This window comes from Tinamus guttatus, unplaced genomic scaffold, assembly GCF_059628265.1.
Source record: "Tinamus guttatus ecotype Peru unplaced genomic scaffold, ASM5962826v1 Tinamus_guttatus_pri_ptg000188l, whole genome shotgun sequence".
NCBI lineage: Eukaryota > Metazoa > Chordata > Aves > Tinamiformes > Tinamidae > Tinamus > Tinamus guttatus.
Window position 1 is genome coordinate 1,418,242 of NW_028288722.1, and position 25,760 is coordinate 1,444,001.

At 47.9% G+C, this 25,760-nt stretch overlaps 1 long non-coding RNA gene across 2 annotated transcripts in view; it reads right to left on the reverse strand.

The window, feature by feature from the left end:
* Nucleotides 1-1,907: 1,907 nt before the first annotated feature.
* Nucleotides 1,908-25,760, reverse strand: part of LOC148594915 (uncharacterized) — a 107,936-nt gene continuing 84,083 nt past the window's right edge. For both annotated transcript variants that reach the window (XR_015913294.1, XR_015913295.1), the window contains one exon: nucleotides 1,908-1,973. This is a non-coding gene — a long non-coding RNA (uncharacterized LOC148594915). The remainder of the gene's footprint in view (nucleotides 1,974-25,760) is intronic.

The following is a 25,760-nucleotide window of genomic DNA, read 5'->3' on the forward strand; positions in this document are numbered from 1 at the left end:
CCTTCCCTGCCTCTCTTTGCCATCACCCCTCTGTCTACAGAGGATTCCTGAGCTGCTCTGGGCTCCTGCCTCGCGGTGAGGGGAGGCAGGGGTCAGTGAGCAGACGCCACTCGAGAGCCTGTCTGAAACCCCCTGATGTCCCCGAGAGCTAATGCAAAGGGCTCTGCAGGTGCCACATCGCAGCCCCTGAGCGTGTGGCACAGCAGGGGAGGGCGGCTTCCCGCCCGGCTCTTGGTGGGATTTCAAGCAGACAGCTGCCCCTTGGGATAAACCCTTTAAAGGCAGCCAAGGCCACCTGGCTGTCCCCTCGGACCCCTGTCCTCGAGTGCCCTGCTGCCAAGTCTGCCCACCGTGTCACTCCAGGGGACTGCAGGAGAGGGTGGACAGGAATAAGCGGGAGCCTTATTATAGCACCCGTACTGCTCACTTAGCGGCCTCTGACCCAGGCAGAGGCTTGGGCTGGGAACCCGCTGCCCTTTGGCTATCTGGAAAACGGGTGAATGCCGTGTGGCACCTCAGCATGCCGGAGCTGAAAGCAGTACATAAATGCATGCTCTAAAGAACACCCCAAAACGGCACTATCCATGCAAGGGTCCACCCGACCACTCTGAAAATGCTGCAAAGCTCTGCACTGCCCCGGGGCGCCAGCTCTGACCTGCCTGTGGCAGCCTCCAGCAGCAGGTCCCAAGGCGCAGAAAAGTGCAAAGACCCTGGAGTTACTTTAAGAAAGAGGAACCTCTGTTTCAGTTGGATCAGGAGGCTACAGGTGCATCCACAAACTGGCAGAGCAATGACACGTGCACTTAATTTGAAAAACATCAGCAAGTGCATCCCCCTTCCGCCAGCAGCCTGGGCACACGCGTTGGCGTCACTGAGGAGAGCACAACATGAGCCTGCGCTTGCAGCATGTTACTGAACTCTGGCTAATGAAAGGAAAAACTGCACCTTCTGCAAGGCACAGGCACAAAAACCAGAAGGAAAGCAAAGGCAGCAACATTTTACCTGGCCCTGAACTCCCCTGACTGGATTCTGCCCTCTTGGTGACCACTGTGAGCTGCCCTGTCTTTTCTCCAGAGTCCTCCTCAGCTCCCTGACCCCCAGGCCCTTCTCCCCAGCTCGCACCCTCAGTGCGGTGTCCCCCCTGCACCATGGCACAGGCGAGCTGTCCCCCGGCTGCACGACCCTGCCGAGTCCCAATCCGCACGGCCCATCAAGAATAAAGCAAGATTCCAGTCAAAGCCCTTTCCCCTCACTGCATATAACCAGTCACAAGCTAAATGCATCTCACAGGACTGAAGCTCAAGATAAAGCCAAACTTGATCACAAACCAAGGAAAAATCGTTGGAGCTATATAAAAATGCAAACGAAATACAGCCTTGTCATTTAACTTTTAACAACACCAGTTTTGAACAATTTAAACTCCTCTAAAGATTGTTTTGGCAAGGAGGCACAAAATGAAAATGATTTCAGATCAGTTTTGCAAAAAAAAACTTGTCAAGATTTCAAACATCTGGAATAACGATTTAAAGGATGTGTGCTACAATATTCAGTTTCTCCAAACCCAGGTGTTCAGGCTGAACCCTTCAAGGGTGCCACGCAAACACGATGCTCCTGCAGCACTTGCAGCTGCATTATCTCCATACACAGCAGGTACAGAGACTTGGGAAGGAGCACTTCTCTCTGCCCAGTCTTTGCATTAAAAGCATGCAAGAAGGAGAAGGGCGAGCATGGGTCTTCAATGCCAGCATTTGGGGAGGCAGAGAAATCTGCTTTGAGCTTGTTTTTAGTCGAGCAATGACCGCACTGAGCTGGTCTGTCTCTTCCTGATCAGGTCCCATGGAGATGCACAACTCCTCCTCAAAAACACAAGCAAACATTTCTTACAGACATTGTCCAAAGAGAAATCCCTACCTGCTCGTGACTTCTTCAATGGCTGCTTTCTGGTGCAGGCTTATCTGATGGTTTATTCTTTGCTGAAAGACAGAGAAAACAAAAAACAAAAGCATCTCAAAGAGCAGCTAAGCTAAGAAGGATGTGATGTCCCCTCATAGTGAGCATCAGTGAATTTCATATTTACATTTTTAACTCTCCATTGCATTCAGAACACACTTAAAAGCCTGAATAATTCTCTCTACCCACTTTATATTATTTTTTCATTCAGCAGACTCTTCTCTTGCCATGAGCAAGTGTATTTCTAATTGGCACAAGGGAATAGATTCAGTTAAAATAAGTAGCTCTGCTTCTTGGAGCAGTTGCTTCCCCTGGCTTTCTAAGCCCCCAAACCAATGCAAAGCTTTTTGGGAGTTGAAACAAAGTTTGCACTAACAAGGATATAACAAGTGCCTTGAAAAAGATGCATCAGAATTAGAAACTGTGCAAGGGCAATCAAGGTGGTGAAAGACAAGGAATGGCTTTTGCAAAAGGAGAGAGAAAAAGGGTATATGCATGTGTCACTGCACCCGGCCGCGCACGTGGGTGCATGGTGCAGGTACTGTTTTCCTTAGTTGATTTTCCCTTTGTTGAAATATAAGAGACTTTCCTTTGGGAATAGAGTGATCTGAATCCTCGTCCTTTGTCACTGTGAAGTTCCTATATCTGAATTTCTCGTAATTCATTGTAAAAATTCTCAGCTTTGTTACAAATTCTTTGCATTTCCTGCCAAAGCTAGTTTCGCTTGAGAAGGACAAAGACATCAGGGATCCTGCCTTTATTTCCTGGCTTTTGACACCGTCCCTCACAAGGGGACCAAGGTTTTTGACACCGTCCCTCACAACATCCTCCTGGGCAAGCTCCGGAAGTGTGGGATAGATGAGTGGACAGTGAGGTGGATTAGGAACTGGCTGGATGGCAGGGCCCAGAGAGTGGTGATCAGCGGTGCAGAGTCTAGTTGGAGGCCTGTGGCTAGTGGGGTCCCCCAGGGGTCAGTCCTTGGTCCAGTCCTGTTCAATTTATTCATCAATGACCTGGATGAAGGCACAGAGTGCTCCCTCAGCAAGTTTGCTGATGATACCAAACTGGGAGGAGTAGCCGATACCCCAGAGGGCTGCGCTGCCATCCAGAGGGACCTGGACACACTGGACAACTGGGCCGTGAAAAACCTCATGCAATTCAACAAGGCCAAGTGCAAGGTCCTGCACCTGGGGAGGAATAACCCCAGACACCAGTACAGGCTGGGGACCAACCTTGTGGAGAGCAGCTCTGCAGAGAAAGACCTGGGTGTCATGGTGGATGATAAGTTGACTATGAGGCAGCAGTGTGCCCTCGTGGCCAAGAAGGCCAATGGAATCCTGGGCTGCATTAAGAAGAGCATCTCTAGCAGGTCGAGGGAGGGGATCCTGCCCCTCTACTCAGCCCTGGTGAGGCCACATCTGGAGTACTGTGTCCAGTTCTGGGCTCCACAGGACAAGAGGGATGTGGAGCTGCTGGAGAGAGTCCAGCGCAGGGCTACAAGGATGATCAGGGGCCTGGAACATCTGCCCTATGAGGAGAGGCTGAGGGAGCTGGGCCTGTTCAGCCTGGAGAAGAGAAGGCTGAGAGGGGATCTAATCAGTGTATATAAATACCTCAAGGGAGGGAGTGCAGAGGACGGGGATGGTCTCTTTTCAGTGGTGGCCACTGATAGGACTAGAGGAAATGGCCAGAAACTGAAACATCAAAAATTCCATAGGAACTTAAGGAAAAATTTCTTGCCAGTGAGGGTGCCAGAGCACTGGAACAGGCTGCCCAGAGAGGTTGTAGAGTCTCCTTCTCTGGAGATCTTCAAACCCGCTTGGACGCAGTCCTGTGCCACGTGCTCTAGGTGACCCTGCGTATGCAGGGGGGTTGGACTAGATGATCTCTAGAGGTCCCTTCCAACCCTAAGCATTCTATGATTCTATGATTCTATGATTCCTCCAAATACAGAGTTATCTAGCGGGCGCCTGTGCAATGCCGATGTGCTTGGTGGAGTTCATGGTGATACAGCTCAATGCTCCACCTAAACACCTTTATTTAAAAGGCTTTCTAGGAAGTCTGGACTTCCAAAGCTTTACTGGATCCCACTGGGCTTTATTTGCCCCACTTCTAAACCCTGGCACTGCCATCCAGTTTGATACCATTATTTGGAAGCAGTAGCATAAGGAGACAACATCTTGCACATGTTCCACATATGGAAGCAGTACAGAAAAAAAAACTTCGGCTTCTGGCAGAGGAATATCTTTGCCATCACCCCAAAACATTAAGAAATTTGCCAATGGTTAGTACAACCGTCACAACTGCCAAAGTGAAATTTCTAGGCCTAAAACATGCTGTCCCTCTCACTGAAACAGAAATACTTTGGCAAGGAAGCGAGCTTTTTGTACCAGATGGACCCCCTGGTATCTTGGTAAATCCGGTTCTTAGGCTTTGCCACAAAGAGGCTTAAAATTAATTAGCAGATTTTTTTTTAAGAGTTTTGTGTGCAAGGAGTGTGTGAGAAAGGATGTTTATTAGGAGCTTTTCAGTACTTATAGGCCAGGATGAGGAATTACCATTTGTGAGAGAGTTGCCTTTATAATGGCCATTTGCAAATTGTTAAAGGTTAGGAGCAGACACTTCTGTAGACTTCCAAAGAGGAAAATATTCTGCTGTCCCAGTCAGTCGGGACAAGGGAAGTCCTTGATTTTCTAAAGGTAACCACACTTCCTAAAAAACATCTCTCCCCTTTGGCCTGACCCCCCAGCAGCGCGAGGGAAGTGGCCGGGTGACAAGAGTGGGGACAGGGCAGGATGCCTACACAGACACTTGTTTGGTCTGTAACAGCAGACCACATTGATTGCTCTGCAAGAGCTGCCCCTACAGACACGGTTAAATGTTTTAAAAAAGTCATGCCCAGCAAATACCTCAGTAACATTATTTAAACATTTGCTTCCCTATTGATTCATGTTTGCAGAATTGTTTTTCCAAAAGAGCAAAGGTTGCAGAGCCTTTGGAGGGAGCAGAGTTTTTAATGCAGACACGTGACTCCCCAGCCTGCAATCTGTCCTTATTATAACCTCATCAGGAGCCAAGTAGAGGCCACAAACAAATCACCAAAGCATTAATTTCTTAATAAGTTTGAAGAAAAAAAAAAGACAAATAAAAGAAACACAGATAAAGTGCTAAACTGAGAGGACACATTCACCAGCTACAATTTTCCCTCAGCTCTGGAGAACGAGGTGACATCCCTCAGTTGCTGCAATGGGACCGTATGACACCAGTAGATGTTATTGGCACCAGCAGAGCTCTGGTACCCCCTCAGGAGCTCGCAGTGACAGGACATAAACACACGGCAGTGGAGGAGCAGAATTACAAAATATGAATGAGCAATGGTGCACGGCCTAGGGTTTGTGCATCTTGGTTTTTCGTAAGAATTCACCGGGGAAGGTTTCATTGCACTGGCAACAGCAGTTTTCCAGAAAGAGAAGTCTAAGTTTCTGCCGCTCTAGCAATCCCATCCCCTGACTTCTTTACAATTTTTAATAATTCTTACAAGTGTTAATTGATTTGCTTGCAAATCTCTGGTGACAAATTGCTAGATCTCAACCAGATTAAAGCAGCATGCCGTGTCATAAATCCGTGCCGCGTGCGCAGGCTGCTGACAAGAAACAAATCCCCTCTTTTGCTATAAAACTTTCCTAATTCAACAGTCTTGCCTATATTGTACTACTTTCTTCAGGATTCCTACCCTTGATATTCCTGGGGAAATTTCCGTTGGAAATGGGGCAGTTGTTGATTTTTTACTGATACTTTTGGACGAACTTTGGGCCGCACTGAACAACCCTTGGCGCAGAGCTGTGACAGTCTGCCCACACGTTCACCAGTCTCACAGATCAAGCAGTGCCAAAAATGGGAAATTTAAGGAGAAATAGACTTGATTAAAAATGTTTTTTCAAGGGCTCAGAGGGCTGGGAACACAAGAAATCTTAGGTGAGAAGAACACACTTTGTAAAGGGAAAAGAAGTCTGAGTAAACTGGGCCCCCTCTTAGCTTTCCCAGGCTTGGTTTAAGATGACAGCCTAATTTAAATCTTAGCTTAATTCATTAGAAAGACAAATCATGTCTCAAGATTTTCATAGACATTTGGGAAAAGAAGTTTGGTTGCATGGAAAAGCCAGGTTCCCAGGACAGCCATCATTCCCCTTCCCTACTGCCCAGCCCCTAGGAAAACATTGGGGTCTGCCCAGCAAGGTGCAACGGCAATACTACCCTGCTGAAGCAGGTTTTATTCTGGATATTCTATTTTATCCTAAAAAAGGTGGATTTCATGTGAAGATGGCAGAGCCGGGGTTATTTGCTGGGAGGAAAACATAAGGAAGATAAACTTCCCAGTCTAAACCACACAGAAAGTGTTCAGGGATTAAAGGAATTTTTCACCAACAAGACTGCTATCCAACAGCATGAGAAATAAGCAGGAAAAAATATCCCAAAGCCCGGAATTTTGGTAAAATGCTTTTCTGCCTCGTGTCCTACAAACTGTCAGCACTAGGATGGAGAACTGCAGTCAGTAATTGCAAAGGACACTGCTTCTTTCTTATACCATCTCTGTCTCTAAGGCAGAAGGATGTCAAGTTAATTAATTATCTCCAGCATCAGTTTACTTGAAGATCTCTTTTTCCAGCAGTGCATCAAAGAGACTGATAGAAGCCTTGATTAGAGGGATAATGAAGGAAATCTCTAATAGATTATACCACTTCTACTCTGTCTGCAGCCATTCCCAAACTGGCTGCTTTTGCAGTACTGGGTTTCACGTCTGGAAAATTTAGTAAGTCTGTAAATCCACCTCAAATGCAAAATGTATGGAAAAATTCAAGTAACCGCATGTTTATCATCTTTCTGTCAAAGGTCTGGAAAAAAGAGATCGTACCATATGACTTTCAGCAAAGTGGACATTCTACACGTGTCCTGTCACATCCTCTTACTCCATGCAGCTAATCTGTATTTTGGAGTCAATTCAGAAAATGATTGAGCAAATTTGCTGGACTAATGCACCGCAGTAGCAGGACAAGAACAGGGATGTGGAAGGAGAACACGCAGGGGAAGGATGGGTGTTTCTGTGCCCACGTGGCCATCGGCACCAGCGAGCCTTTCCCTAACGCTGCCCATAAGCAGGGGCCAGGTGCAAGATCTGTTTTTTTTCTCTCTGACCATTCCTGCTTCCCTCTGCAATTCCGCATCCCCCTGAGCCTTGACCAACAATTGCCATCAGAGCCCTCCTCTGTCCCCTGCCATCTCTCTTGCACCGGTTCCCCATGGTTTTTGCCTCCACTTGTGAAGACCTCGGAGGACTTTAATGCCACGTCCCTCTTACCCAGACCGTGCATGCGCTGCCACATCCAGCAGCAAGGAGAAATGAAGTGTCAGGCTCCGATACGCCGGCGCGTGGCTGATTTCTATCTCGTCCAGATAAACCCCAGGCCATCCCCAAGAAATCCCAGTGGCACATTTAAGCAATCTATTACTTTTCAGATGAGACTCCAGATTTTCCCCCCACCACACTCAGCGTTTGGTGCTTAATAAACTCTGGGTGGCAACAGTTGCACTGGCTCAAGGATGCTCAGACACCTCGGAACCGGTACCTGCAGAGACAGGCAGGGCGAACGAACGGGGTGCTAGCAAATTAACTCATTAGCGTCATAAAAGAACCACGGAGAGAGACTATCGTCACTGCCTCACACCTCGGGGACACCCCGCGCTTGTAAACGAGCGCCTGGCACGTTGTGTCCGACAGGGAGCCGGCTCGGCCCAGCTCCGGCTCTCCCGCTGCAAAGGGCGGCCAGGGAGCCCGAGCGAAGGAGGGAAGGGAGCAGAAAGTGTTTTCTGGGGTTAACTGTCCCAGGCTGAAGTAAAAGCAATTTCCTTCGGTCTCCTGCCATTTCCTTGTGGAGGCTTATCATCTCCAGCTGGGACAATATAAAGGCCCATTTAATCGAGATCCATTTAACACTGAATCACGCTAACAAGATTACTTAGCCTGGGCTAATTCTGCATTTGCTGAAGTGCAGTATCCAGGGTGAGTAATCTCTGTGTGCTGGTGGTAGGTTCAGAGACAGGTTAGCCAGTGGCTTAGCATCACAGACAAAACATGGAAAGCACATGGAAGACCATGACAATGAAATTCCAGCCAGTTTAGCCTATCGGGCTATTTCCTTTCCCCTGCTCGGTGTTATTTGAGATCAGTGCAGAGAGGGTTTCCTCATTACCCCACAGGAACCGAAAAGGGGAATTATTTTCTTTGTCCTCACAAGCAGCTGAGCAGGCAATACAGCAAAATCCTCTTCAGTCATTATCTGTTAAGTGCATAGCATCCTTTTGTGAGTTAAATGACACAGTATTTCTTGCATGGGACTGAATTCAAAAGGTTTTGCCTTCCATCAGGAGATAACTCAAGATTTGAGTGCTAATTGAATACATTTATATGCACACAAGTGATAGGCATTCATACAATTTCTTAAAGTAGATTCTCACCATTCAGTCATTTAAAAATATAGCGCTGAGGGCTCTATTATTTATGATTATTAAATCACAAATCTGAGTAGCAAAATACTTCACTCAGGGAAAGTGTGAAGAGGCTGTTTCAGAGAAAAATGTTCTTTTCAGAACTCACAGAACACCGTATCATTGCATGATGATGCTGATAACTAATATTGTTTTACATCTAAGGCTCTCAAAGTGATTTCCTCAGGTAAATGGATTAATCGGCCCTTTGGATGTTCCCAAATCCTCCAGCCAGCCAGGGTTGAGGCCAAGGTGTTGCAGTGGAATATTCACTTCTTCCTACACGCTGGCACGCTGTGCTCGCAGCTCAGGATTTGGGATGTCCTCTGCCATTCACTGCCTTGGGTTTTAGTGAGACGGGAGCAATGCATTTCACTACCGTCACTTCAGGAGGGACTCGTATCGCCTTGTGCCAGAGGTCCGCAAGGAAAGTAACTCCTTGAGTTAGGCTCTTAAATGCGTAAGTGGAAAGAAGTAGGAGTGATTTCTCTGATCCATTTTAAGCACACCCCTTAAGCCGAGAGCAGTTGCCTGCTGGGGCGCCCGTTTCTCTCCACTGCCTGTAAATGAGGTCTGAGCCATCGGTGCAGGTGCCAAGACCTGAGCTCCTCCTCTCCAACCGGGTGAGACGATTCTTACAGTTTTCCTGGGTAACCTTTTGGAAGGAGCTTCACAGTTTTTGCCAGGGAGTTTATTTGAACCATTTGGGGAACTTCCCAACTTTTCACTTCTGTCCAGTAACTTCTTTTTTTTTTTTTTTTCCTCCATTTTTGCAGATAACCCTCCCCGAGGGCTCGGTGGGACACGCTTGGTTCCTGCACGGGACGGCCTGGGCAGGAGGGCAATACCCAGCCCTTCAGCCATGCTGGGCAGGGAGTTTGGGGAAAATTTAAGATAAAATAATGGCACCTATGGAATGCGGGTGACTTTAGGGTATGGCAAGAGCAGGGCAAAAGCCTTCAGTATCATAATTTACGTTCATGCTCTAACCCCCAATTGAATCTAGCACTAAAGGCCTTGGGAGCCTACACTTCATTTTCAAAAGTGATTTAGACACTGCAGAAACTATATAGCACTTGCATATATGCTTTCAGGCCCAGATATGCACAGGCACTCACATACGTAACGCTGCCACAGGTGTGCGATATACCCCATTCCAAAATGAGATTAAATGTTTATATCAGAGCTGGAATCAAGCCCCATGTGATTCTGGCCAAATGGTGAGGTTACTTTTGAAAGAGAGCTTTCTAATGAATTTTTATTTATTTTTCCCCCCTGCAGTACAGAACTGTGCTCTATGCAAGCTTTCCTGTCTTCCCATTGCACTTGGGTTTTTCTACTGCACCCAAATCATGGGCAGGTATCTTGCTGGTAGTCTCTATGCGGGAGATTCGTATTTTTGATGCCCATCTCATCAGCACCAAATGTCCTAGGAACTGCCAACTAACACTGAAGTTCTTTAGAGAAACAGGCACGCGCAGGGCACACACCTGCACAGGGCTTGCTGCTTTAAGAAAGTAAGTGGATCTCTGCCCAAACAAAATATACAGAAAACTTCCCAATTGCCCTTTTGGCTTTATATACAGCATCAGAATGCAGGAAAAATTTTAATCTTTAAAATCAGCCTCAAAAAATAGACCAAGCCACACTAGAAATGCAGGGGGCTACATTCAGCAAGCACTCAGGAGGGTTTCCAGCTATATAAAACCCATCACACATTCCTTCAAACAGCAATCTGCTCGCCAAAGCCCTCCTGCTTGCATCCAGCCAGGCCTGTGCCTTGGATACTACAGGAGGAGCCAAGAGTCTCCAATTCAATCTCTGATCCAGGCAGTCACCGTTTCTTTCTGTCCATCTGTTGCACAGGGGGACCATTTTAGCAAATGACTTGGAGCAACGAAGCCCAGAATCTCCAAGGCAGGAGCTGTCTGACTCTCACTGCAATCAAGGCGTTGAAGACTGCTCAGTGCTTTCCGATCCAACGCGACGCCCGGGGAAACGGCCATAGGGAATGGGGGTGCGTGGGTGCTGCTGGGTGCCCCTCGCAGCGAGGACGAGGGCGAAACGCCTCGCGCCGAGCACCAGCACACGCCATGGGAAACGTTATTAACTTGGCTTTAATTACAAACTAATTTCCTCCTGCGTAGCCAGTAATCTCAAGCTCGGTGGAAGCCACAAGGAAACAATACACTCCATTGGCGAGCGCGGGGAGCAAAAGCAAACAGACAGACCCCAGAGCTTCAAAAGCAGTTGTGTATTTAAATTAGCCAAATGCAAACAACTCAACACATTTGCTTCAAGGCAAGCACAAACAGTCTCCTTTTCCTTCATACTAGGTATTGCATTTTTAAGGCTAACTCAATTTTTACTAGGGAAGCCCTAATAGGTTTTTATAATAGAAACTGGCTGCACCTAAAATATGCAAAGACACCACCGCACCGTAATAAGCTGGTGCTGTAGGTTTCTCACCGACTCGAGCAATGCTGAAACCATATTTAGCAGCTGACAGATTGCAACGAGAACTGGGGGAGCATGAAGGCTTGTTAGCAGCAAGGTTTCCCCAGCTGAGCCTCAGACACTGATTGGCAATTCCGATCGTGGAGCTCGTCCCGGTGGAGCCTCCATATGTTTCTTCCCCTGGAGGAGCGATGAATGTCAATTCACCCCTTGGGGGGCATCAGGCGAAAATCCTCCAGAGGGTGAAACGAGAACTGACAGCGACCGGCCACAGGTGCCCTGCCGAACCTCCAAGCCTTGGCCAATTCTGCTAAGAGTGAGGAAAAACGAAGCTATGTTTGTCCCATTTCCGTATATGTTCCCCTCTCAAAATTATCTATATGGAGACACAAGGACTAACATTCACTCATATACCATGAAACACAAAAATGAATGTCTGCATTGGTAACTCATGAAGATACTCAGGATTTCCCAAGAATTCACGGTAGCGCCCTAAAAATACCACCCAGCGTAGCCCCAGTGAATCAGATTTGTATATTCACACGTGTGTCTGAAGCCAACCACTTCTTCCGAGCACTCTGGCGGCAGCTCTTACAGGGCTTTCCAAATTTTTAATTAATCTTCAAGACACCTCCATGAAGTTGACTAATATAATTAAGTGAATCTTCCATATGAATAAGCTTAGGAAAGGTGAGATAAAATAGCAGAGCAAAGGCAGAAAAATTACCTAATGGTAAAGCAGGTCACAGGACACAGATGCCATCTCTGCTGCGTTTAAAAAATACTGCCTTTCCCTTCCCATCTCTGTAGTTCATCACGCCATTATTTTCTCCTGAAAAGGCTAGTATGGACTCTTTTATTGACTAGAAAATGCAACTTCTTTTGATAAGAAAGTATCAAGGTACAACTGAAACCTCTAGTTCACACAGGAATGTTTTTGTAGGTATTGAGATCTGCTGTGCATATACATGAATTTGACTATTAAAGGGGAACTATAATCCAGAGATTGCTTTTAAATAAATATTCTGAATTTAATGCTCTAAATTTTACCTAAGGCACCCTAAAATTGTCTGAATACCTCCTAAGAACAAACACTGGCTCCTAAGGGAACTGGAAGAAAGATTCAAAAACAAAAGCAGTTGGGCCTTGTTCCTTACTAAGACTCCAAGCTCATCAGGTTTAAAGGGATAATCATGTGCTTGAGGATGAGCAGGTATCCAAATCTCTGCAAAAATGGGGCATTACTTAGGAAGATCTTTTGCTTGGCATTTTTTCCCTGAAAGTCAATGTTTAAAATGGAATTGTAAAGTACTCGGATACAATAGGAATAAAATGGAAGAGTCCCTAGCTTGGAACTGAGCTAGACCTGGGATGTTTCACCTTCACACTAGCACCGACCTTCAAAAGAGCCTTTCCCAGGCTGTTCATCATCAGCTTCTCCATGCCTAAAGAGCTCTTACCAAGGGCATGCTTCATTTTTGCCCGCATCCCAATGACTTCCTGCTGCTCTAGCAGAGCAGTACAGCCCCTCATTGCTTAGGAGCACTATCTTCCGCTCCAGAATTTAACAAGTGCTTGAGAGGAAAACACTGCTGCAACACTCAATTAACTACATCAATTAAGGTTCGATACATCCAGGGCCGCTGCTTGCCCTAGTGAGCTTTCCTACGGGCAGACAGCAGCCACTTGGCTGCATCACTGACCCCTCTCCCACCTAGAGTCTGGTGGAATCACAGCAATTTTGGGATAAATCTGTGAGAGGGGCGAATCCATGCGACTATGGGAAACTTTGTGTGAAAAGGCGTATTTTTTTTTTCATTTTTTGTTTTACTTCATCCATTTTCTCTCTGTTTTTCCAGGTCCCCAGTGACTCTGCCATCAGCCTGTAACATGTAGGAATTCCTGCATTTCATGTTTCGGCTGTACGAGATGTTAGCAGATCCTTGCTGCTTTGGTGCCGTCCCATAACTGAAAGAGCCAGCAATGTATCAAGCTCGGAGCCTGCAAACCCCACCAATAAGCACTTGATTCCTTGGGCATGATTTTCCACCTCCAGCGGGGGCTGGAGGAGCCCATATCAAGGTTATAGTGCTGAAGCCAACACGTAGTGCAAGCTCTTTAGGATAATGCCTACTAAACTACAGTGCACTGTTACAAATTAGTATCTCAGACAGCTTGTGTCTAGCAGAAGTGTACTTAATATGCAGTGCTGTCTGTTTATATGTATTTATCTTCCAGTAAAGCTACTTCAGGGGAAAGAGAACTACAGTCCAAAATGACTACACGGGTTTCTCTCCAAGTCAACATACACAAATCTGTGCCTTCCCCCAGGAAGACATTTTTTCTGTGTCGCCAGCAAGGGATCTTTCGCTTGCCTCAGATTGTACTTTTGGCACATGACAGAGACCTTAACAGCTCCTGCAGAGTTACTGTTTGTGTGAGGCCAGTGTGAGACTCGTCCGGCCTCTCTCTTTAGATTTAATTCTTCACGCTTTGCTGTAGTGCATTAAGAATTAAGCTTTCTGGTCCATTTTAAATAAATAAATACAAACCATCAAATTCCAAGAGCTTTCCCTTTAAATAAATACCAAAGGGTTGAGTTAATTACTTTCTGCCAAATTCCCTCATCAGAAGCAGCTTTGCCAGGCCTGGCCTGAATGTGATCTGGAAACAGGCCTGTGATCTCCACCTCCTTCCATGCCTTCACCCTTTTACATGAAGTCTGTCTCATGCCTGTTGCATCTCCTGCCTAGAGTGCCGTGAGGTGCTCAGACACCTGGATAGTCAACTGTTTATCACATCATCTTGGAAGCTCCTGATACACCTCCCCCGCTGCTGGCACAAAGATGTTGCTGATGATCCAGAGTTATCTGTGTGCATCCCGCGAGTCTCCCCAGTGTGTTTCTTCTTGTTGCACGGAACCACGTTTCTCTTAGTGCTTAGTCTTTGAGGCTCTGCAAAGTTTCCTGGCATCTGCTACTGCTACCTAGAGCAAGCAGCCACCTGTGCAGGGGTTTTTTTGAATTATTAAAATAGAAGCACTAGGCATGGTTTACTTTGCATAAAGGTTATATTAAATTTTGGATGAACGTTCGGATCCTTTGTTACTTTATGTCAACTGGATCAGCCACTTGCTAGTCTAGAAATCGTCTCCTAAGACCCAAAGCAAGTATATTCTCCACAGATCCTCCAAAAACTTAAGTTTAGTGACCTTGATTGAATTACAGAATCATTTGAATGCCTCCAAATACTTCTGGTAAGCCCAACATGACTGAGAAGCAACCCATCCACACTTCTCACTGCACCAGGGAACTCAATTTGTGTCTTTTCACATCCCCACTGATCCCTGCTTCTCTGCCAACCTTCACGTTGGCATTAACTCAAGCACAGTTCACGTTGCTTGAGTGCTCATCTAAAATCTCAGATTGCAGAAGCCGCTGGGGATATGAACTGGAACCCGAAGCACCGGTATTTCTTGCTAGCTCTTTTCAAAGACTGGAAGGACACCACTGCTGACCATACCGATGACTAAACGGGACCGGGGTCTGGCCATTTGCTGTCTTTGCCTTTGCATGGGGCAGGAGTGTTCCTTACCCTGAGCACAGGTGCCCACAGCAATCTGCAGCCCGTTTTGGTACCTTCACGTGCGACGCAGCGCACCAAACTCCACCTCACTGAGAACAAAAGCAAGCTCGGACAGAACAACACACGAAATGCAATAACCATCCATAACTACCCCCAAGGATAGTTTCTAAAGAGGGTAGAGCAATAAACAGCACTTCCCCTCTTCATTACACAACTCCAGCAATAACTATGATGAATGGCAATGAACAACTAGGTTTCATTGCTAGATTTCCAGGCTGCGGTGTCCAACAATAGACACATAATAAAGACAGATGGCAGTGGATTAAGTCTTCTTGCGATGCAGCCATTACTGGTTGTACAACTGCATCTTTCCCACTAAAATACAGGCAGCCCCCAGCCCCATGTGGCCAGCGAGCAAGTGTTCCTCCTTCGGAGAGCTGGGGAGGTTTGTAAAGGATCCGCAAAAAAGGGAGATTTGGTTCAGCTCAGCAGAACCAAATGAGCAAGAGATAGCAATTCTGATGTTTTGTTTTGTTAAATACGTAGAACACTCAAATGACATTCAAGTAGATTTTACACAAAATATTCAGGGTGTCTTTCAACCAATAGCATTAGTTGCTTGACTTCTGCTTTCTTCTACTTCGGAAACATCAATAGGAAAAAGAAAAAACAAAATTGTTACTGTTTTCATGCAGAACAGATTTTTTTTAAGTTGATGTATTTTCCCCACCGTTTACACCCATTTAGCAAAAATAATCAAGATTACTTTACCACAACAAGCCTACCATAAAAAAGTGCGATAATCGGTGTACATTTGATACCATCCTGCCATTGCTGGGAAATGCATTCCAAGTTCTGCTGTTTAGTTCAAACAACAGAAGAAACACGGCCTGGAGGACTGGGCAGGGAGGACAGCTGGGCTCTGCCTGCAGCCTTGGCAGTGATTTGCTGGGTGCAAATTTAGGAAATCCACTCTATTCCTCAGCATTAAATGGGGCGATATCCTGCAAAAACATAACGGGGTGGGGGAGGTGGGGGGGCGGGTCTTACCAGAACTGATTAATGGGATTTGTAAAGCATTTTGAGATCTTCAGATGGAAGGTGCTATACAAAGTCAAAATTATCATTGCTTGGGGTAAGTCAAACTTGTAAGCAAAGCTAGTTCAATTATTCATTGCAAATTCAGGCCTTTCTTCTGTTTATAAGTCCACCGTAACCAAGCTTAATTTCTGCAGATGTATTTGCTATTCAAGAGCATTTGCTTGCTTGAATAATTTTCAGCCTGAGTTTTGGGGAAAAGTGTTTAATTTGCCTATTCATTTTCTGTTACTCCGGATGTGCGATGGGCTACATAAGTCAGCACGTTATTGTTCCCCTTCCCTGACTGAATGGTACAAAGCTTTTCAGATGGGAAAATAATGAATAACCAATAATGAATATTCTTGTTTCCACACGCGAACAGATGAGTGCCTGAACAGCACCAGCTCTCCCACATTCTTGCCAAGAGCTCCTCATTCATGACCATGTTCTCCAGCAGAGAAGAGCAGGCACTGACTCAGCCTAACATCTGGCCATGCACAAATTCCAGTTTTACCATCTTACCAGGACTACCCCCTGGCTGGAAATACAGAGGCGGACGGTCTGTGCTGAGCCAACATCTATACAAAGATGAGGCAGCAAAAAACAGCGAAAGCCCCTATAAAAAGTTCAATTAACCAACTGCAGCTACTGACACACAGCACTTTGGTTTTCTCTACTGTTTATCAGATAGCATCTCCTGGGCGCTGCCGTTTTCCCTGCGGGCTAGGATAAGCCCTGTTCTCATGGAGACTCTTCTATAAACTGTGTCCTATGAGAGAGGTTTGGTCTACAGCAACGCGTTAAGAGCAAAGCCTGTGGGCCTTACAGCACCTCTGCTCCATCCATCCCACAAACACCACGCAGCCTATTGTACCCTCAGGAAACACCACGAAACTGCCTCCTCATGAAACCTTCTTGCCTGCCGAAAAGCGGAAAACTCAAATTTCCACAGAACCGTTCCCTCTTGGCTGTTTTTGCTGACCACGTCACTCCTTTGCATGTAATTATTTTGGTATGCTGGTGTTAATGATGTGTCCGGTTCACTTAGCCTGTTCATCAGTATTGCTGGTCATTTGCTGTTTCTTTGTTTGTTGCCTCCCAAAAGGTCACTACATCATCAGCAAAATCAAGCGTGATTCATCCATTATGTATCCAGCCCCGTTTGCTGCTCACCTGTCCCTGATTTCAAGGCCACACTCCATCCCACATCTCACGCTTATACGCACCTCCGAGCCCACCCCTGCAGATGGAAGCACCTACTGGCATTTCAGATTTATTAGCCAGAAATGATGAATTGCAGAAATGAAGCTCGTTGTGTGACATACAGAGGTTTCACATCTTTTTAAACAACCTGCATTTCTGAACCCGGTCCCATTCATGCTTTGCCTTGTATTGACAGAGCAACTATTTATAAGTAAGTTTACGTGAGGCATGACCTGTCTTTAGCTCCTTGGGCTGAACTGTGGCCTGCTCTAGGCTGACGGTGTGAAGACAGCCTACATCTGCTATTTCCACAGCCTAACCAGTTGTCAAGTGCCCACCAGGGTTTTCTGCTCGATCACATTATTGACCATCTTCCTCAGGAGCACTATTGCAGAATAGCGTCCCCAAGGGCAACCACGCGGATATTGCAAAACGCCCAGTGCAGAATGTGGAGCGCCCATCGCCCCTCTGCCTGGGACACCAGCACCTCTCCAGGACGAGACCGCTGCTGCTGCCGGAGATACGCACAGGCCTAAAGGACCTTCGAGGAGCTGGGGCACAGGTGACGCGGGAGGTTATCAAAGCTCTGTCCGCCCCTGGGGAGCCTTTAAATCGCAGCCCCGGAGAAGAGCAATAACCTTTCAAAGAAAACACGACTCCTCACACAAAAGGGAAGTTCTCACCTAGAAATAAAGGCAATAAAAAGATGCTCCTCTGTGCCCAGAGGGCATCGAGCGGCCTCCGAGCAAGAGGGATGGCCCTGGTTGGCTGCCAAGGGGGCGAGGGCAGTGCCAATGATTCCTGGTGCGGGAACGGTGATTGTCCCGGAGACGCCTTCCCGCGGCACCGGGTCACTTGGGACAGCGCTCATCTCCTGTCACCCAGCGCTGCGGCTCAGCCGGCGATATTCATCATCTCTATTGCTTTTATTGAAAGGAAAGCTGGAAAAGCACCTTCGGCTCGCACGGACCCGTCCGCACAGGAGGAAGCAGGGAGGAGGGAAATGCCACAGCCACGCTGGGCTCCCCCGCTATTTGTCCTGGTTATCAGACTGGAAAAGATCACCAATTACCCTCTTCCCAACCACCACTGCTCCTGCCAACAAAAGATGAAGAGCACATTTATTTCTCTTAAGTGAGATCTTTTTGTGACACGTAAGGACCCTTGTATACATGACAATTATTTGTAAAAAATGTCTCTCTGTCTACAGCACATCGGTAAATGGATTTAAGCCCATATAAAGGACGTAAAAATGGCTATAACCGCCCCAGTGCAGCTCCCTGGAAGCTCTCAATGGTGTTTTTTCCACATATATAAAAGCCAACACAAAACAAAAACGCCTGTCAGCAAAGAAAGGTAGGTTTGCCTGTCCGCACCTAACTAGGAGGACTTAATTTTATTTATTTTTATTGACAGTTCCAACAACTATTTCTCAATCATAAAAGTAAAAAGCACAGGCTCAGCTAGTCAGCCCATCATTCCTATTTAGCTTTTTATTTGTGCTAGGAACTCTTTGGAGAGGCAATATCTTGTTTGCAGAGACACCCTAGTGGCAACGTGACATTACTCAAAGCACCAAATGAGGCTCGTGCAGACAACGCAACCTCCTTCTCCGGCACCTTGAGCTGGTTACAGATGTCCCCATGCAACGTGGAGCCCTGTGTCCCCTCCTCCCCTGTCCCCATGGCTGCTGGCTCCTGCCTTTGGCATTGAGGGAGGGTGAGCAAAGCTTCGCTTCCAAAACAAACCCTGTCAGTGTCTACTGGGTAATTATTGGCCAGTGCATCTTATTATTATTATTTTTACTATTTATTTTTGACAGATGTCCCCTGGGGTTCTGCGCTGCTGTCATCCATCAAGACCTGCTCTACAAGGCACTGCGGGCTCCATCCGTGCCTGAACTGTAGAGGGGCTCCTCGTCCTTCCCTCACAAAGCGGGTTCCAGGAGCCAGGCTGGCGCACGCAGTTGGGAAGCAGAGCATCCTGGAGGGGCTGACACCAGCCCCGGCTGCTCAAATGCTCAGCCCTCAAACCCAAGCCCTCCATGAAGCACAAAGCCCGAGAAACGGCAGCTTGCAGCGATGCATTTGCCCGGCAAAGTGGTGGAATCACTACCCCAGCAGTGCTCAAGACATGTGCAGATGGGGCACTTAGGGACATGGTTCAGCAGGAGGGTGTTGAAAGGCTTACTGTTGGACGTGACGATCTTGAAGGTCTTTTCCAACCATAATGATTCCGTGATTGCTTTTGGGCAAGACTTCTTACTGAAGAGCCCACGCCGGCCCGGCGCCTCCGCGCGCGGGCGAGGAGGCGGCTCCGCTCCTGCCCGCACCGTTGCCCCGGAGCGGCAGGCGTCTGCGAGCGAAACGCGTCCCTGTGCGCGGCGCGGTATTAGAAGCACATGTCCTGCACCTGCACGTCCTGTTCGCACCCCGGCCGCGATCCCGGGCAGGCGGGTTTGCTGTTAACCGTCCTAACGGGCAGCCTGCGAGGCGGCTTGCTGCCCTCGCCTCGCTTGGGCATTATCTGCAAAGATGCAGACTGCCGATTCGCGCGTCTTCCCAGGCGAGAGCTGCCCACACTCAAAAGAAATGGAGAGCAGGCGAGGGAAGGTGCTTTTGGCCCAAGCTCAGGACAGGCCGATTAACCGCATTTAACTCCCCCTGAAGGAATAACTCCCTTTAGCAGCTTTCGGGCAGGGGGAAAAGAACTCATTTCAAGTTAATTACAAATTTACTTCTTTCTCTTTCTTCTCTTCCCACCCCTGCCCCCACCCCCCTGGATAAAACGAGGGTAAAAAGCCCTGCAAATGGCAATATCCAATATTCATTAGTGGCTTGTGAGAGAGCCAGAGAGACACAACTCATTACTGGGTTCTTCACCTTTACCCTTGACAATGGTTATTTACATAATAACCTGACCCTTAGGTTACTGTTCATTAACAAACACATGTGCAAACATAGAAGCAGCTGCCTACGACTCATAAATATATATTGTTAACCTTGGCTTAGAAGACTTACTTTCACTTACTAAAAAAAAAGTGGGGGCAGAGGCACTGTTTTGCATAGCTATTATGTTGTAACCCCGGCAAATGGCACGAGGAGCCGGAGGCAGGGAGCAGAGCGCCGGGCGCGCGGACGCGCGCGCTCAACGTGACGCTGCAGCCAGCTCCGCTCCGGCGGGCCCGTCCTTGCCCCCAGAGCTGCATCTGCTCCTCGGCGCCTTCACAGCCGGGCTCGGCGAGCAGCCCAGGCTCACGGCCCGAACGGAGCCGCTGTGACGTACCGGCTGCGGGGCGACGCGCTGTCCTCATGGCACGGACGGGCGCCCGGACCCCCCGCTTGGCTGGGGTAACTGCTCCCCTTAGGGATGAGCAGGGAGCGTTGGCAGCAGGGGAGATCCAGTCCTGCTCTTACATCCCCCAAATCCTGAACGGGGAGAACGCTACCCGACGGGACCATGGTGCGAGGCTCAACGCCAGCCTGGGATAAGGAAGCAACCCCCAGACCCAACAACCAGGCACGCACACAGGGTTGATGCCCCCCAAAAATTCAGCAGGAGGTTTGCCTTGGATAACAGACACAGAACAGGGAATAGCTGAGGCCTCACAGGCCTATATTGCAAATTCTGCATGCCCGTGGTAGAACTTTAAAAAAAAAAAAACAAAAAACTGATAAATATTTTCTCACAGAGAGAATGGATCGGCCTTAGGTTTGATGCCTGGGAAACAAAGGAATTGGTTTATGAGAACTTAAATGAGGATAAGGTGCAATGGAAACAGAAATTATGTCTAGTGTTTCCTGAGTACAAATGTTAATTGCGTTTATCTATCAGAATTTGAATTAACAACTCAGGCTGCAAAATGTTGCAAGAAAGCTAAACTCCTCCATTATAGACAGTCTGTGTTATCCAGCACAAATCACTCGGATACCTTTTTACCTATTCACTCAGTATCTCCAAACCAATTACTAGCTTACAGTTTGCAAAGCAGACTGACACTTGGGGTTTCAGGCAGGGACTTCCTTCAGTCCCACTACCAATCCAACTATGTTTTAATTTAGTGAAGAGGGAAAGCATATAATTTTTTAGCTCCAGGGAAGCCAGAGGCAATCACAAATATCCCTTGAGCTGAGTCAAATTCTTCAGTTTAAAGCAGCAGCCAATTCTATTGCAATAATTGGACTTTAGTGTCCCTTTCATTTAAAGAAACAATAGCTGATCTGGAGAGCTGATCACTTGGACACAGGGCTTTTCACCTCTGGGACTGGAGTCACGGACCTAACCATAATTGGCTGAACTCAGACTACCAAGTGCTTCATGTGCATGGAAATAATAATAATAATAAGCAAAAGCAGGCCAACACGCTGGAGATTCCTCCCCGCCGCCAGGCTCCTCTTCGTATTCATCATCTGGACAAGGGGACATCAGGACAGACCAGCAAGAACAGCAGCTTCAGGCTGTTAAACAGCAGCCAGGCTAGAGCTGGAGCTGCTGGGTAGGACAACTGCTGCTATGAGCACAAGCGAAGTTGGACATGCAAATCCATACGGCCCTGTATAGCCCTTCAACACTAAAGGAAAAAGACCAAAAACCTCCAGCTGGAAAGACAGGCGAAGAGAGAAGTCCTCGGAGATTAAATGAGCAGATGGAAACTGCTGTCCTAAGATAAGGCTGAGAATACATGTGAGATAGGAAGCGATATCAATTAAGCTTCTTGCAATATTAGGGTAATATCTGAGCACAGACCGCTGCTGACGCCGGCAGCTTCCGAGCCGAGTGGGAAGGACCGAGCGGGATTTATTGTGAGCGCTCGGATCAAGCGGCGACGGGCAGAGCTGCCCAACATGAGGCGCTTTCTGCACGGCTTTCTGGACAGCGACGGGAGCCCTTCGGCCGCTGCCTCTGCAGGGACACGGCGCCCGCCGGAGAGCGCGCGGCTCCCCCGGGCTCTCACCAGCAACCCCGCTTCCCTCGGCGTGTGCAAATGTCAGGCCAAAATTAGACACAGTAGTGGTACTTATAAATCCAAGTTAGAAAATGCCATCATGTATTTTTAATCCGGCCGCCTCGTCACCGCATAATAAAATGAAAGGATTGCCGAGTTTGACTGGCATTTGTAAGTAGCATGTGAAAGGGGCTAATAGAGGGAGAAAATTAGCTGCATTTATCATCTTAACTACATTCATATTACACTCACGATCCAATTGTTTAAAAATTGGGCTTTTAGAACAGGTCCTATTGAAAGTTTAAGCATTCCAAACAACTGCGATTTATTCTCAGAACAAACATTACCTTAAAAAGATTTATTCTGTAGCCTTCATGAATTATAAAAGGAATGGACTGTGCTGTGTGGGTTTCTGGTGAGGATAGCCAACACCGGGCCAGTCAGAACACAGAATTCCTGTTTTAGAGCAAGCTTTGGTGTCACGCTCCAAAAATTGGACTCAGAGCCCATTCAATATTTGAAAATTTCCCACAAAATGTTCCCTTTGCAAAAAAAAAAAAATTAGCTTGACAAATATTTCAAAATGTTTACATTTTAAGAGATCTTTAGAACTTATTTTGTCCTTCTAAGCTTTGCGTTATAAGTCGCAGCAATGACCAGTATGGTTTAATGACATATTAAGACACGAAAGTTAAAACGCTATACTCTTAAAATAGTCAGATCAACTGCTACGCAGTCCTCACTGAAATATATTTGATCGTCTCATCCACAGCATTTCCTGTTTGTAAAGTACTGAAAACTCAGTACTGTCAGTGAAGGAAAATAAAATGAAAATCCTGAATGAAAGAACTTCCAAATTTCCATCACTGTGCCACCGAGAAAAAAACAATCTAGAAAAGCTTAAATTCCAAATAGCACTACATGTCAGGGCTCCATAAGAATGATTACACAATATGCATTAAAGTATCTCGTTTTACATCATACAATGGCACCACAGGCATTGTTCCAGTGTGTTGTCCTTATATGAAGCAATATAAAAATTCAACAATTCTATGCAAATTTAAGGATTCCAGATTGTCATAATTTTCTCAAATAATATTGTGCTTCATGCTAATTTTGCACGGAAAATGGAAGTGAGGCTTCCCAGCATAAAATATAAAAATGTACCTTAACTACAACTTTGACTATGTCAATACGGCACAGACCAGTGAATAAAGACCTGAACATGACCCAGAACCTTCTGGCCGGGCTTTCTGCTCCAGCCTGTGCTTCGGGCACTGCGTGACCTAGGGATGTTGCTCTGACAACTTTGCTCCCCGTGGCCATGTCCCGAGCCCAGGACTCGGTTCACGCTGCACTCGGTTCACTGCACCCGCAGAAGCAGGTACACTCCGCATGCCTCGCTGCAAGCAGGAGAAAGCTCTGCTCTCCTACGTTGTTCATGATCCGATTTTCAGCCTGGCCATAGCTCTGTTAACCCATGAGTGAGAAGACCTGTATTTTAGGATTTAGAAGGGTATGTTGCAGCCGCTGCGGCGGGTAGCAAACTCCAATCCCCTACAATATTTTCCACGGGCAACATGGAAAACCTTACTCCATCAGAATTTCTTGTTGCTACCAAAGGACGGTGGCACGACCCCTCCAAATTGCTGCTCAGTGTCTACCTGAAGACCTCAGTACAGAAATAAAGCAACTGTTCTTTGCTACTGCCCAGCCATGGCATGAACTTTCATGAATCGCTCAAGATCATATGCTTCCACAGAAGATTCCCACTTGCAGAGTCCTGATCGCTGGTCCCCCAACACCAGTCCCTGGGGTGCCTTCCTACCCCAATTAGTTTTTATCATTCCTTTTGATCTTTTGATGACCTAAGAATTTATTCTGCTAGCAAGACGCTTCCTCTGCACATCAGCAGCGGAAAATGGCGTGGGGACGCCGGAGTTTTGCTGCCCGCTCTTATAATATGAGCTCTGGGGACATGTGGGCTGATGCTATCTGTAAACAAGACCAGCAAGTCTGTAATTTTTATCGGTGGATGAGCAGATGCAGAGGCATCTTGACGCTGAATGTGATCCTCTAGAGCAGGTTACTGACGCGTCTACCGAACTTGGGGCTTTCGCGAGTGCAAGGCATCCAGACCTGGCCACTGATCGAGAAGAAACATCCCAACAACTGCATCATGGCTGGGGTAGGGCCACCTCCTGCAGACCTCGCCCGTGACCCTGCCCAAGTCATTCGCCCTCTCCAGGAACAGCATTGCCCTTTCTCACAGGGACACAGAGAAGATCCGTTTACTAGAGGCTGGAAGACCGTTTGGAGAGGGTCAGACCAAGCCAGACTGCTTCAGGAAAGCCACCAACGCAGGCAAGACCCAACTCGGCAGCCCTAGGGCCCCTCAGGCAGCTTCCTGTCCCAGCCAGGATGGCACTTCCTACCTGAGCAGAGCCTGAGGAAACACCTGATTCAAGCAGAGCTTGAGGAAACACCTGATTCCTCTCGCTGTGTGCTAGCAGAGGACAACATCTTAGAGGCGGAGTTGGTCTCTCCTTCAGATCCACCACATTGGGTTCTGCAGGAAGAGGCCCCGCTCCACAGTGCGAGGGGTCCTGCAGCTGCCGAGCGGGGAGGCTCCCCCTTACCCTCTCCCCAACGCCAGCCCCACCGCCCGGCTCTCCCAGCTCTTCATTCACGCTTTGAGGGACCAATCTGCTCCCTAATTAAGCCGCAGCGTACGCCCGGGCGTGAGTGAAAGAGCGCAATTAGCCCTGAGTCATCGCTTGCATTCATTTCCCCGCTGCAAGCTGCCAGGCCTCCCGCAGCAGAGACGTTGCTCGATAAGCAACGCGCTTCCTGCCGGCTTGCTGGGAGGAGCCACTGACCCGCTCCGTAATTACTCATGCTAACAGCTTAACTAACATGCAAATTCCTGAGCTGAATGACAGGTAAACAGTGCCGTGGCCTGCCTCCACTGGGGGGGAATGGAGGGGGGAAAAAATGAATGGGAAAAAAAAAGCGAGGAGGCGGAGTGACACAGATGTAAAAGCTCGTGTCAGCTCCAGATCTAACGTGACTTCAAAGCGCGACATGATTCATTAGCCTTATTTCATGCCCGGGATAACAAAGTTGTGGTTGCTGCGTTAATTGAGGAGGGCGGCAGCGGGGGGACGCGGTGGCAAGGAGCAGCGTGGAGCTCTGGGCCTGTTGTGGGGACGGCTCTGCGCGCCCGGGCTGCCCTGGCCGTGCTTTTCCACGCGAAAGCACCACCTTTGACGGAAAGAGGCCTCCACCATGGGCGCTGCACGCTGCCACCCTCCTGCAACAGGCCCGTGAGCAGCTTCTCTTGGCCACCCACAGTTTGCTTTTACCAGTATGGGGAACCCTCTGAAAGGAGCAAGACAAAGAGGTTGGAGCAGTTTTTAAGCCAAAATCCCCAGCTCTCATCACAGAGACCCTCACAGACATTGCCCGGGTTGTCCCATGTCACCAATAACCCAGGTGCTACAGCCAGCCCCGGGCTTCAAAAGGGGCCTTCTCGGGTTTAAACGAAGAGGCTGATGCGGATGACAGGCTCTATATTGAGGGAGGTGGAAAGGAGGAAATTGCAAGGCTGAGTTTTAGTCGCATGATCTGAAGTACCCACTAAGCCAGACAGCTCCCTCATTTCCTGCCTCTCGCGGAGTTCCTGCCCTGAGGTTTGTTGATGCTGGCCCAGGTCCAGAAGCAGCACAAACCCCCATGCGACACAACACGGCCAAGGGATGCTAACAGGGTTGGAGAAGAGGCAAGGGGGAAGTGCAGGCCCTGCTTAGCACCCCTGAGAGGGGCTGCAGCTGAGGCCGGCGGGGAAACGGCACACAAGGACGCGTGGTTTGGCGGGCGCGGGCCTGAGGGAGAGCGTGACCGTTGCTGACGCGAGGCCTGGCCCGGGGCGAGGGGGCTGCCATGGTGAGACGCCCTGGTCGCTGTGCCCGGCTCCCAGACTGGCCACGCGCGGCGA